Source organism: Meles meles, chromosome 16, assembly GCF_922984935.1.
Source record: "Meles meles chromosome 16, mMelMel3.1 paternal haplotype, whole genome shotgun sequence".
In the NCBI taxonomy this organism is placed as follows: Eukaryota; Metazoa; Chordata; class Mammalia; order Carnivora; family Mustelidae; genus Meles; species Meles meles.
Window position 1 is genome coordinate 67,688,980 of NC_060081.1, and position 13,386 is coordinate 67,702,365.

The 13,386-nt window shown below is 40.6% G+C and overlaps 1 protein-coding gene across 1 annotated transcript in view; it reads left to right on the forward strand.

Moving 5' to 3' along the window:
• Positions 1-13,386, forward strand: part of STK4 (serine/threonine kinase 4) — a 92,776-nt gene that overhangs the window by 30,800 nt on the left and 48,590 nt on the right. The window lies entirely within an intron of this gene.

Below are 13,386 nucleotides of genomic sequence, written 5' to 3' on the forward strand. Positions count from 1 at the left end.
GTTTTCTGGTTGTGCAGGGTGAGGGCAGGGCGGGGTGCAGGAGAGGAGAGTTGGCCTGAGGCAGCAGAGGCCAGAACGCATCAGCAGTGCAGAAGGACCTTCTTCGGAACCAGAACGGCCAGCTCTCACTGAATGTTGTCCTTTTCTCCTCCTTTGCTCCACGGAGGCAAGCCCGTGTATTGTTATTTTTTTTTTTTTTTTAAAGATTTTATTTATTTATTTGACAGACAGAGATTTCAAGTAGGCAGAGAGGCAGGCAGAGAGAGAGAGAGGAGGAAGCAGGCTCCCTGCTGAGCAGAGAACCCGATGCGGGGCTCGATCCCAGGACCCTGGGACCATGACCTGAGCTGAAGGCAGAGGCCTTAACCCACTGAGCCACCCAGGCACCCCCCGTGTATTGTTTTGATGCATAATTCAAAGTGTGTTGAGATTCTGAACTATTAACTGTAGATGTCTTCAGTCTATTTTCTATTTTCTGATAGTCAGTAGTTAGGATGACTGTCCAGCTTTGAGAGTCCAGTTGCATCCCTTCTAGTTGAATCTCTGCTGCACTTCTTATCCTGCTCATCCTTTTTGCCTGTGGCCGTGGCCTGACACGAGGGCTTGGCTCCCATCTCAGGCTGCTGTCATCTCCTCTGTCTTCTGTCGTTTCCCTTTCCTTACTCTGCATCACAGACCAGCTCACAGAGGAAAGGAATTTGGAATACAAATGGTAATAATTGAGTTCTGGATACACATTTTAGCCTGAGCTTTTCATAGCCTTAAGTCTTTATGATCTTTTCGTTATCTTTTCTCCCCGCTCCCCTTTTTAAAGTTTAAAGATCCTTCCTTTAAACCAAGGAGCAGCAGCCTATGGTTCACAGGCCAAATCCAGCCCACCACCTGGTTTTGGCAGTAAAGTTTTATCAGAACATAGTCGTGTCCATTCATTTACATATTGTCTCTGACTGCTTTTGTGCCACAGAAGCAGAGTGAGTGGTTGTGACAGAGACTATGTGGCCCCGAAAGCCTGAAATGTTTGTTCTCTGGTTCTTTACAGACAGAAAAAGTTCTCTAACCCCTGCTCTAGACTCCCTGCTTTGTGATGAATTCATTTGTGAATTTTTCTTCAGTGCTGTGTCCCAGGGACTTTGCTGGGTGCTGGAGAAATAGTCCTTTCCCCAGAGGAACTCATTGTCTCGTGTGGTGGGCAGACCATTAATTAATTACACTTCAGCGTGTGAAACAAATTCTAAAATAGAGGTAATCTAGGCTCTTGTCAAAGCAGAGTGGAAAAGTATTCAGTCTGCATTGGGGATTACTGAAGAATTCTGGAGGAAAAGCAGGAGGGTTGGCAGTGAGTAGGGCAGGCAGAGGTGTGCCAGCAGAGGGAGCGGTGTACCCAGAGTCGCAGCAGGCGAGAGGAGGGTGGACCAGTGCTAGGGGCCTGCAGCTGCTTTCTTGTGACCCGAGCGAGCAGATCTAGGCTTTGGGCCCCAGGCAGCCCCCTCTGCTTTTCACCTTTCAGGTCTGCGTTTTTATAATCAGCCCTTTGTTTATGAAGAGAAAGGGTTTTCTTTTTTTCCTTTTTCTCTTTGGGGGCCAGGGCTCATCATCTGTGTTTGGATTCTGGTCAGAAGGATACAGGTGGTGGGAGAGTAGTGGTAGTGGTGATGGATGTGTGAATTGGCATAACTTTTCTGGAATGCGGTATGCATCAAGAGTTTAAAAGGTTCAGACCTTGGACCCGGTACGTTCCACGTCTAGGAATCAGGTCCAAGAAAATAATTGAAGATCGAGACAAACTATATTCAAGAATTTTTCCAAACATGTTACTTATAATTGTAAAAAAAGAAAAATCTGAATTAATTTAAATGTTTAGTAGCAGATGGTTGGTCAAATAAATTTATGGTACATCCTTAAGAGGGACGATTATACCATACAAAAGTAATAAAAATCCTGTTTTGGGGGGAATTTTTTTTTTAAAGATTTTATTTATTTGACAGACAGAGATCACAAGTAGGCAGAGAGGCAGGCAGAGAGAGGAGGAAGCAGGCTCCCCACTAAGCAGAGAGCCTGATGTGGTGCTCGATCCCAGGACCCTGAGATAATGATCTGAGCCGAAGGCAGAGGCTTTAACCACTGAGCCGCCCAGGCGCCCCCTGGGGGGCAATATTTAGTGACTTAGGGAAGTACTTATGATATATTGTTAAGTGAGGAAAGAAAGAAGCAAAATTATAGCAGTTTTATAAAAGTAAGAAGATAATTATTGTAAAAAATACCAGTTTTATAAAAATAAGAAGATAAATTACATATACATATAATGTGTACTTAGAAAAAAGACTGAAAGAAAACCCAGAAAGGTTGGAGGTAAATAAATCAGCTATTAAAAGTAGTTATTGGTAGTAGGATTATATATATTTTACTTTATTTTTTTATTGTTTATTTATTTAAAAAAATTGTAATTATTTATTTGACACAGAGAGACCTCAAGTAGGCAGAGCAGCAGGCGGAGGGAGAGGGAGAAGCAGGCTCCCCACCAAGCAGGGAGCCCGATGCGGGGCTCAATCCCAGGACCCGGGGATCACGACCTGAGCCGAAGGTAGCCGCTTAACTGAGTCACCCAGATGCCCCTTATTTTATTTTTTAGATTTTATTTATTAACTTCACAGAGAGAGGGGGCATGAGCATGAGGGGAACCTTAAAAAATGGATATTTATAAGAGTTTATAAAAATATTGTCATCCTGCTAGTCCCTTTAAATTCTTATCTCATTCAGTGTTCTTGGATATGTTTCATTCCCTACACTCCAGATCGAAGCACCCTAGAAATGTGTTGTCTGTTACGTAAATAATCAGGTGAATGCTATTTACTAAATTTAGTGTTTTTTGTTTTGTTTTTAAGTAACCAGTGTGATTTGTTAGGAAGGTTTTGCAGTAAGGAGAGGTGCTGACCTCTAGTCTTTTCATTGACTCTGAGTGCTTTATCTTTTACTTGTTTTAAGGGCTTTAATCATACAAATGATTATAATCACCGTGTAGTGTAGCGAGGCGGGTTCATTAACATCTGTTGTGCACGCGCATGTTATGGAAAATCTGCCCTTTTTTTTAATTTAAAGCATTAATTTTGTTCCAAATGTAATTTTCCAAATGTATTTAAAGTGCTAATTCATTCAGTGGGTTGTTTGTTCAATTTCTAAGCTTGGATCATTTTGCGTGTCTAATGAGAAACATGCATCTTTTATTATAGTCATGATGAAAAACCATTTAAAAACCTCTGCAGTCACAGCTGAGTGACATTAAATGAGCTCAGGTCACCAGTCACCCGCCACAGATCTGGTCACTCTGGTTTTGGGCCACAGGTTTGACGGATTTGCCACTTATTTTGAGATCTCAAACACTTACTATTTTAGATGTTATTTAAGCTTTTTCATCATGAGAAATTAAAATGTGTATAATCGCACAGAATAATACCGTGACTGACCCCAGTGGATCTGTCATCCAGTTTCAAACTTGATTAACTCACTGCCCATCGTACCTTAGGCTCCCCCAAAGAAAATAAACTCTATTAATTTAAAGCAGATCTCAGAGATCATACCATTTCTTCAAAATTAGTTTTAAGCATTTAAAGACTAACCAAGTTTGGCTCAGAGGCTAGCTCTCCGTGTTGTTTTGGAGAAGTCACTTTCCTTGTACAGGCCTCCGTGCCTTAATCAATAAAGTTAAAGAATTATTAAATTTATGTACTTTCCTTTTCCCTTAGAGCACAAATAGTCCACACATTTATAAGGATTGTATAACTCATGACTAATATAGAACTGAAGTTTCTAGAAGTTGAAATTTGTGAAAATAAATAGGCTTTCATCTAGTGTCTTCTTTGACCTGTGAAATATTTAATTCTCGAAAATTATAACTATTACCCTTGATAAACTCAACAACAAAAAAGACCTATCCCTATAGTTGTTTGCATTAGTTTCAGAGAATCTCATTTTCGTTTCCAGTTTTAAAGAAACAAAACAAGAAAATTGGAAGGCTCACATGCATAATTTGTGTAGGACATCTAGGTCAGACACTTCTCTGAAATTTCTGGTACACTTTTTGACAATTGACTATATTTTATAGATCTTTCTAAAAGTTTATTCCTTGTCTTTGAAAAGTTAATTTGCTCCTATTCTCATTTCCTGTATTAAAAGTTATTATACCAACATTATTACAGCAGTATGAATCAACTGTTAGAGAACCCTCTCACTGCAATAAAGAATGCCTGTTTTTGACTATGCACCTATATGATTCCTATACGGTAATAATTTGCCTAGATACTCTGTTTTCTGATTATTTTCCACTCAGTAAGTGTATGCATTTTCCAAGGTGCTGCAAAACCCTTTTTTTCTATTTATCACACTTAACAAGGTTTTTAAATCATTTATCTATTGCTAGACATTTTGGTTGTTCATAACTTTTCACCAGGGGGAACTTCTTACATGTAAATGTTGCTCTTCCTGACAAAGGTTTCAGAAGAATTTGAATAGTTTCATGCGTAATTGTCACATTGGGACGCTGCTGCATTGTCCTCCGAAGTTTGTACCACTTTACATTCTGTCAGGATAATAGCTATCAGAGGACTTGGTTTCGCCCTGCGTATCCACCTCTTCTTTTTATTTCCCATGTTTTAAGTCTCTGTGCCACTTTCGGGTGTTTTCTCTGGATTTATTTCTAATTCTGTCATTCCTTTTTTAACCACATCAAATCAACGGTTTGACCCAGACATGGAGTTTATTTTGTAGAAAAATTTTTTGCTTCCTAGAAGTTTTTTTTTTAATATTTTATTTATTTATTTGAGAGAGAGAACAAGCACAAGCAGGGGAAGGGCAGAGGGAGAAGCAGGCTCCCTGCGAGCAGCGAGCCCGATGGTGGGGTTTGATCCCAGAACCCTGGGATCATGACCTAAGCCAAAGGCAGATGCTTAACTGACTGAGCGACCCAGGGTGCCCTGCTTCCTAGAAGTTTTAATTAGTTTTTCTATTTTTAAATTTTTTTTAAAGATTTTATTCATTTATTTGACACAGAGAGATCACAAGTAGGCAGAGAAGCAGGCAGAGAGAGATGAGGAAGCAGGCTCCCCGCTGAGCAGAGAGCCTGATGCGGGGCTCGATCCTAGGACCTCGGGATCATGACCTGAGCTGAAGGCAGAGGCTTTAACCCACTGAGCCACCCAGGTGCCCCTAATTAGTTATTTTTAGATCTGGTTTTCTTTTGTAGTGTTCTAGTCTTGTCTTACAAATGTTATTCCTTTATCTCTTTGAATATTATTTTAAGGTATTTTTTAAAATTAATTAATATTTTTTGGGAGAGAGAGAGAGAGAACAGAGAACAGTGGGAGAGGCAGAGGGAAAGATGAGAGAGAATCCCAAGCAAGCTCAATGCTCAGCTCAGCGAGCCCTTTTAACTCCCCCCACCCACCATGTGGGGCTCGATCCACAACCTCGAGATCATGACCCGAGCTAGAACCAAGATTTGGACACTTAACTGACAAGCCACCCAGGTGCTCATAAGGTATTTTTTAGATCAGCCTATTATCTTGAGTTTCTTGGGTCTAATTTCTGCTGTTTATTGCGTCTGCTATTTCTCATGCTGTTAGATTTCTTCTTACACTTTGTGATTTTTGTTTGGGCTTATCTTCATTGGGAAGTATCCTCTTCGGAGGTCTCTTATGTTCCTTGAGTTGAATGGGGGTCCCTTTGGGGCCCTAAGGGGTATTTCATTCCAGGAGTCTTAGATTATTTCTCGTTTCTGTAGTGTGCTTGTGGTACAGCCAAGGGAATTACATTTCTAGAAGTTGACTCTTTCCACCCCTCACACAGGCAGAAGCCATTCCTAAGCCATGTCCTTGAGCTTGTGAGTAGTTTGTCCTGGCTTCTTTCTTTGTGCTGGAAATTGAGTTCTAGCTTCCTTTTTATAGACTGGTGTTGGCTCCTGTCTTTATCCCGGTTCCTGTTCCCACATCAGGCTTAAAACTAGTCTCTGTGGTTTGGTTTTCCTAGTGGGCCATTCACTTCAGTGCTGTGGGTTCCTCTGTTGCTTTTGCCATTCGCAGAGTTTCCTGTTCTCTTTTTGAGCACTACAATGTTTCTGTTTTGTTAAGCCTTGAATTTTCGTGTGTTTAGAGAAGGAGGGGGCCTCTAGTGCTTCCGCCCATTCAGTCGTCTTGGACTGTCTATAGTGAGGATAGGTCTCTACTTTCTCCACCGGGGAAGACTTGATAGAGAGATTGTTATTTGCTCGTGGTCACATGGCAAGTAAGTGCCAGTGCTGGTAATCCGAAGTCCAGAGTCTGTGCTCCTTTCCTTCTACTGAACTTCTAGTTTGTTTGGACGCACACTCTTACATGAGTGGGCCTTAGAGCTAATACGAAGCTCATCAAAATTCATGATTCAGATGGGGGCTGGCTTCTGAAGAGATTCCAGAGATAATCTTTTTCTTTTTCCTAGAACCAATTATGTATTACATATAAATTCTTTGCTTATTCTACTCAGGAAGATAAGCATATGACTGTTACTAGCCATTAACGATTAAGCCCTTAATACGTGTCGGGCGTTGTGCTTAATCCTTTGCGAGCGTTTCCCGTCTTAATCATGAGTACCGTGCTGTGTGGTAAATATAGCCACCTCCCATTTTATAACAGCAGACATGAAATTGCAAAGAGATTAAGTAACTTGCTCGTGATCACACAGTGAGTAACAGAAGAGCGGAGGCTTCACGCCAGATAATGTTTGATTTCAAAGCTTATTAAATTGTTATATTCCCACTTTGGCAGAGCCTTTTTATTAAGTGGTTGAGCCTCATGTTACAGATTATATGTTGGTGAGCTCCAGCCTGCAGGAATGTACCTCTCCTTTGCTGGTTGTGTGAATAACTAGCCACTCTACAAGTTTCCCCAGCAGTTCCAGTAGTGAAGGCCAGATGGTTCTCCAAGGGGGCCTGCCTGTGATGGGAGGCTTAACAGTGTGTTCTGTGTCAGGGAGCAAGTTGTGGTTGTGTATATCTGAATCTACAAGAAAGAATTCATTTGTATCTAGAGGGAGGGGATCAGAGTGGAGTGAGACCCAGCCATCTTACAAGAGACCTGGGGAACTTCTAAGAACCGTGAAAAACCGTGGCCTGCAGTACTTTGAAAACTTGTGTCTGGATAAAATATGAGTTTGGGGATTTGGGAAGATGTCTTCTATTTGTGTACTTAAGCGTGGTGGTTTGTTTTGTTTTTTTTTTTTGATAAGAGCTATACAGGAACTTTGCCCCAAAGATCTGAAGACAAGAACTTTGCCCCAAAGATCGGTTGTAGGTCAGTGTTAGGATTGTTGTTCTTTCTCTGGACCAGCAGAGGGAGCTCTGTAACAGGTCATGGTTAGAATAGTGTGTTCCCCGCCCCACCTACGTTCACAAATCCCCTTTCTTTAGTAGGCTTTATTCTCCCTCGACTGTCGTTTATTTATTTTAAAATCTATTTTAAGTAAGTGCAGCAACACTAGGACAGTGTCTTTATTTTATTTAGGTAGGAAATTGGATACCTCATACTGGGCGAAGTTCAAATAAAACTGAAGTCTGCCAAAACGTCTCAAAATAGTTTAAACTTTTCCTCTCTCTTCCCGGATTTCTCAGTAGACCTTCACCAGAACTGACGCTTTCTTTCTGCAGCACAGTGCCGTGGATGTAGCTTTGCAATCATCATCGGCTAAAATGGCTAACCAAGGAATTAAATAAAAATTTTAAGTAAAACTTAAAATTCTGGTTACAGAGCTGACTTGTGGAACGTTACTTGTGTATCAAAGTATATTAATAATGGCAGCTTATAATTTTGTTGCCTCTTTAGTTTTCACCTAATCTGTTTCGATATTGACTATACAGAAGTCAATCTTACTTCTTTCTTTTGATCCTTATATATTTTTCTTTCTTATCAAGACCTCCAGTACAGTGTTGAATAGTAGAGGTGGTAGTGGGCATTCTAGTTTAAAAGGGTTGAATCCGTGCCATCAATCTTTCCGTCTTCCAGGGACATCTGGGTGATTCAGTCGGTTAAGCATCTGTCTTCAGCTTTGGTCATGATCCCAGGGTCCTGGGATCCAGTCCTACATTGGGCTCCTTGCTCAGTGGGGAGCCTGCTTCTCCCTCTCCTTCTGCCCCTCCCCTGGCCTATGTGCGGCATATGTGCACGCACTCTCTCTTTGTCAAAATAAATAAAATCTTAAAAAAAAACAAAAAACCCTCCATCTTCCAGTGTCCAAGTTCTGACTTAAGCCTTTCAAATTAGACTCTGTGAAAGGGAGTAAGTGGGTGATTTCTATTTAAAACTTGCACACCATTGAGAAATTTCCAATTTTTATTCTAGAGCAATGGCCAGATTAATCTCTTGGAAATAGAATATTAAAGCGAGTGGCATACTTATGTTAAGACAACTCAGGAGCGCAGTTTGGGCAAATTCCTGTGATAGTATTACGTGGTGAAAACACTGTGTATTTGGAGTTCTCCAGAAATTCCCAAGTCTCATGAAGGCCCCTATTGTAGCCATAAGTTTCCTCAAGTCAAAACTAAAGCCCAGGCTCCTGTTGAAATGATTTTATTTCAATACCATCCATCAGATACTACTTTCAGAGCTGCAGAAGATGGAAATTCTTGACTCAAAGCCTATTTTCTTGACACCTGCAGTTGTTTGGAGGGGATCGTTAGAACGCTGTGTCCCTTGTGTGTTCTCTGTCTCATTCTCCCTGACTCCAGTGATAGCATTTTGCAAGGATGGTAAATAGGACATAAGTACTGCAGGTATTTTAACCCTTCTTTTAACACAGTAGCCTTAGTGTCCCAGGTTCTGATCTCCTTGGGATGTTTAAAACTGTCGCCGGAGAATATTAAGTGTCTGTGTGTGTCTTTGCCGCTCACAGCAGTGTCTGAGAGTTTCACATGCATTGGTATAATTATACATATCAAAGCTAAAACATAAAACAGTTCATTTTGTTAGAAATGTATCTCTTAGTAAGGGTAGGAGAAAGAAAAGGGATCATGGAAAGAACATTGATTTTTGGAGTCAGAATCTTTGCTCTGAAACTTGCTCAGAATCTTGGGGCTCCTGGGTGGCTCAGTCATTAAGCATCTGCCTTCGGCTCAAGTCATGATTCCAGGCTCCTGGGATTGAGCCCTGCATTGGGATCCCTGCTCAGTGGGAAGCCTGCTTCTCCCTCTGCCACTCCTCCTGCTTGTGGTTCCCTCTCTCGATGTGTCTTGCTCTATCTCTGTCAAATAAATAAATAAAATCTTAAAAAAAAAAAAAAAAAAGAAACTTGCTCAGAATCTTATAAACAACTTTGTTCTGCCTTGGTTAAGTTACTTCCTTTTCTTTGAGCCTCAGTTTCCTTGCCTGAAAAAATGGGCCGTAAAAGTTCCTACTTTGTAGTGCTGTTAAGATGATATGAATTAATGTATGTAAAATACTGAGCCTGTAAATGCTTGAAAATGGTAAGTAATATAAGTTCATGGGTCTTTTAATGAATGACAGTGCCTTTTTTTTTTTTTTTTTTAATATTTATTTGACAGAGAGAAATCACAACTAGGCAGAGAGGCAGGCAGAGAGAGAGGAGGAAGCAGGCTCCCCGCGGAGCAGAGAGCCCGATGCGGGGCTCGATCCCAGGACCCTGGGATCATGACCTGAGCTGAAGGCAGAGGCTTTAACCCACTGGTTAAAGGGCCACCCAGGCGTCCCTGACAGTGCCTTTTTAATTGGGCCTACATGTTCCTTCAACCAAAGCTGCTTTTCTCATCCTAATTTGTTTTCTCTTGCTAGTTATGTTTTTATATATTTTTATGTTTTCATACTTCGTTCTAATGGTGTTTTGTAAGTGCAGCCTCTTTGCCTGTGCAACTGGCATGAAAATGGTTGAACTGGGATGCCTGGTGGCTCAGTTGGTTAAGTGTCTGCCTTCAGCTTGGGGATGATCACAGGGCCCTGGGTTCAAGTCCCACATCAGGCTCCTTGCTCAGCGGGGAGCCTGCTTCTCCCTCTGCCTGCCGTTCCCCCTGGTTGTACGAACCCTCTCTCTCCCTCTTTCTCTCTGGCAAATAAATAAGTAAAATCTTTAAAAAAATAAAAGAAAAAGAAAATGGTCGAACTAAAGGAAGGTTACCTGTCAGTTTCAATAATGTTTTAAAAATGTGCTGCGATGAGAGCGAGTGAGTGGGTTTTTGTGTGTGTGTGTGTGTGTGTGTGTGTGTGTGTTTCACATTCCTTGGCAATAAGATATAGGTGTTTTGAGAATCTGTTAAATAGCTCAAAATACAAGATGTCAGATTTTAAAGAAGGCTAGACTTTGGATCCACCTGAGCCTTCCTTTGTTAAGTTTCAAACTGTTATCTTAATACTCTGGCACTTCTTACTGCCTGGATTTTTTTCTCTCCCTGAAAGATAATCGCTATGCTTCACCGTGCATTTATCAGCGCTTTCTGCTGGGTGGGATTTACAGAAGAGTGGGCTCTTGGCCCTTGGACTTTTCTCACAACTGCACAAATAGTTCAAGGTCATCTTGCCAGAGTGGAGACTAAATCCTAATTGTTTGTGCAGTTTTTCTAATTGTGTCCAGATGCTGGGCTCAATTGTATCTTTGGAAACCATTAACATTCTTGATTCTTTTGGGATGAGCCAAAAAGCACAGACACGTGGTGCCTGAAAATTCATTCGAAACACCCTGCCAGACCACATATTAGGATATGAAAGTAGCAAATCTCAGTGTGACTTGGGCAAAGGGCTCAAGGCCTATATTTTTGGGAAGATAAGGTAGTACAGTATAGTTAAATTGGTGAAAGGAGAGCCAAGAATAGCCATGGGGGAAATGTATTTTCCAAGACAGAGAGCAGTAGCACAAAAGTAATGAAGAACAAGGGAAAATGAGTCCTAAAAGATACGTTTTGGCTCTTATGCCTAAGAGGCAGACCAATCAGTTGTGACTGGTAAAGGGAATATATTTCTCTGGTGCTCTAAGCTGTTCTGACCTGCCTGTTCTTGTTCAGCAAAGGAATGTAGATCCGTTTTTTTTTTTTTTTTAGATCCGTTTTTTTTATTTTTAAAGATTTTATTTATTTATTTGACAGACAGAGATCACAAGTAGGCAGAGAGGCAGGCAGAGAGAGGGGGGAAGCAGGCTCCCCGCTGAGCAGAGAGCCCGATGTGGGGCTCCATCCCAGGACTCCGGGATCATGACCTGAGCCGAAGGCAGAGGCTTAACCCACTGAGCCACCCAGGTGCCCTGGAGATGCATTTTGTTTAACTTAAATGGCTCTATATAGAAAAAGATGATTCTCAAGTATTTATACTGTAAAAAGTAGCAAGTTAGAATCTGTATTTGTTAACAATAATTATCTAATGCCAAACAAAAAGTATTTATTAGGTAATCACTTGCGTCATTACTGTATAGTGTACAAAAACCAAATGAGGCATTTGCTGCTGACCAGGAGTTAGGTTTAAAGGGGTTTAAAATAGGTTAAAATAGGTTTAAAGGGGAAGAGAATATTTGTCATTATCATTATCTAGTATTTATGGAGTGTCTGTTACACTGTAAGTATTCATTGTAATTCCTTATATGTCTGGGACATTACTCTGGACGCTTTACATAGTCGTATTTAGGTTCCATGGTGTAGTGGTTAGCACATCTGTCTTACATAGTCGTATTTGATGATGATAATTTAGTTGGGAATATAGGATCTCTGTGTATGGAGGAAATATAATTCTAGGCTAAATGCTGGGTAAGTGGTACAGACAAGTATTAAAGGTTTTGTGAGAAGAAAAGCAAGGATCTAGTTGTGCAGAAAGGCTGGGGGAGGTTTTAGCAGGTGCAAAGTCAGGAACGTAAACATATATATTAAATATTCAATTTGGCTGAAGTGGGTTTTGACCGGCTATGGAAGGACCTCGAATGCCACACTAAATTTGAACTTGATTCTCTTGGTCATAGGGTAATATAAAGACATTTTGATCAGAAAGGTGATAAAACAAGGTGGTTTTTTAGGAGAGTCAGTGGGATGATGTGGAGTTCGAAAAGGCCGGAAAAGGGAAGACCAATTCATTAGGAAATGTTTGCAATACATTTCCTAATTGGTCTTCCCTTTTCATTTTCACTTGTCAACCTTCTGTATCTTTTTAGATATGCTGCCTCTATTGATCTAGTTAGTAACCCTTTGAAATTTGGATTTAGATCCCTTTGAATAGATACGTGGCAGCTCACCAGACTTAAAGAAGTGAGCGCCACAGCCCAGAAGTCCCGTCAATTTACATAGAGGCAATTGTCAAAATTGGTTAACTGGAAGAGTTATTCTAGTTGGCCTCCAGGGAATCCTATAACTTATGATTCCAGCAGTTCTTAGTGGTTTCAAAGAACATTCAAAGGAATATTTATGACCAGACATAGAAACTTGGATAGTCACTTGTGTAATGAAATGAGTTACTATGCAGAAAGCACTTAGGTGCCCAGTAACAAAAACAAAAACAAAAAACACACAAAAAACAAAGTCTAATAAAGGTTAGATTAAAAATCAAGACAAACACCCCTCTGATAAGGCATAGTATTCCAGGCCAGAAGAAGACATTTGAAGGATTACTTGAGTTTTTTCTTGCAGCAGATGCTCATAGATGAAACAGAAGAAAATGTAGGCTTTGCCTACTGTTCTAATTTTAAACAAAACTAAGGTAGAAAAGAGTTATTATTGTGGCCCTTAAGGACAGAGTAGTGACCATTATGGTTTACTTAGTGATGGTTTTATAAAAATGAACGTAAACATGAAAGGGCATGAAGTTGAACATGCAGCAGGTGGTCACTCCAGAGGAAAAGACGGGCTTCAGTCTTTGGTCAAGCTCTTTCCCAGTTATGACTACCCTGGCATTGTGCCAGAGCGCATATGAATTCAGAAACCAAAGTAGATTGTAGAGGAAAGGGGTCCTTCCTCTTTTTTAAAAAAATTGATTTATTGATCTATAACTCACATACCATGTAACTGACTCATTTAAAGTATACAATTCAGTGCATTTTAGTATGTTTACGAGTTTTGCAACCATCACCACAATATGATTTGTATAAATAGATTTTTTAATTGAGAGATAATTCACAAAAAAGAGAGCTATAATTCAGCTGTCATAAAATTCACCATTTTAAAGTAATGTAGTTCGGGGGGTTTTAATGTATTACAAGGTTGTGCGGCCGTAGCCACTGTCAACTTCCAGACATTTTCTTCACACCCCCAAGATTTTAGCAGTCACTTCTTGTTACCCCGTGTCCCTCTCTCCAGGTGACCATTCATCTGCTTTCTGTCTCTGTGGATTTGCCTGTTCTCGAATCATACAGAATGTGTGGCTTTTGTGTTTGGCTTCTTCCACTTAA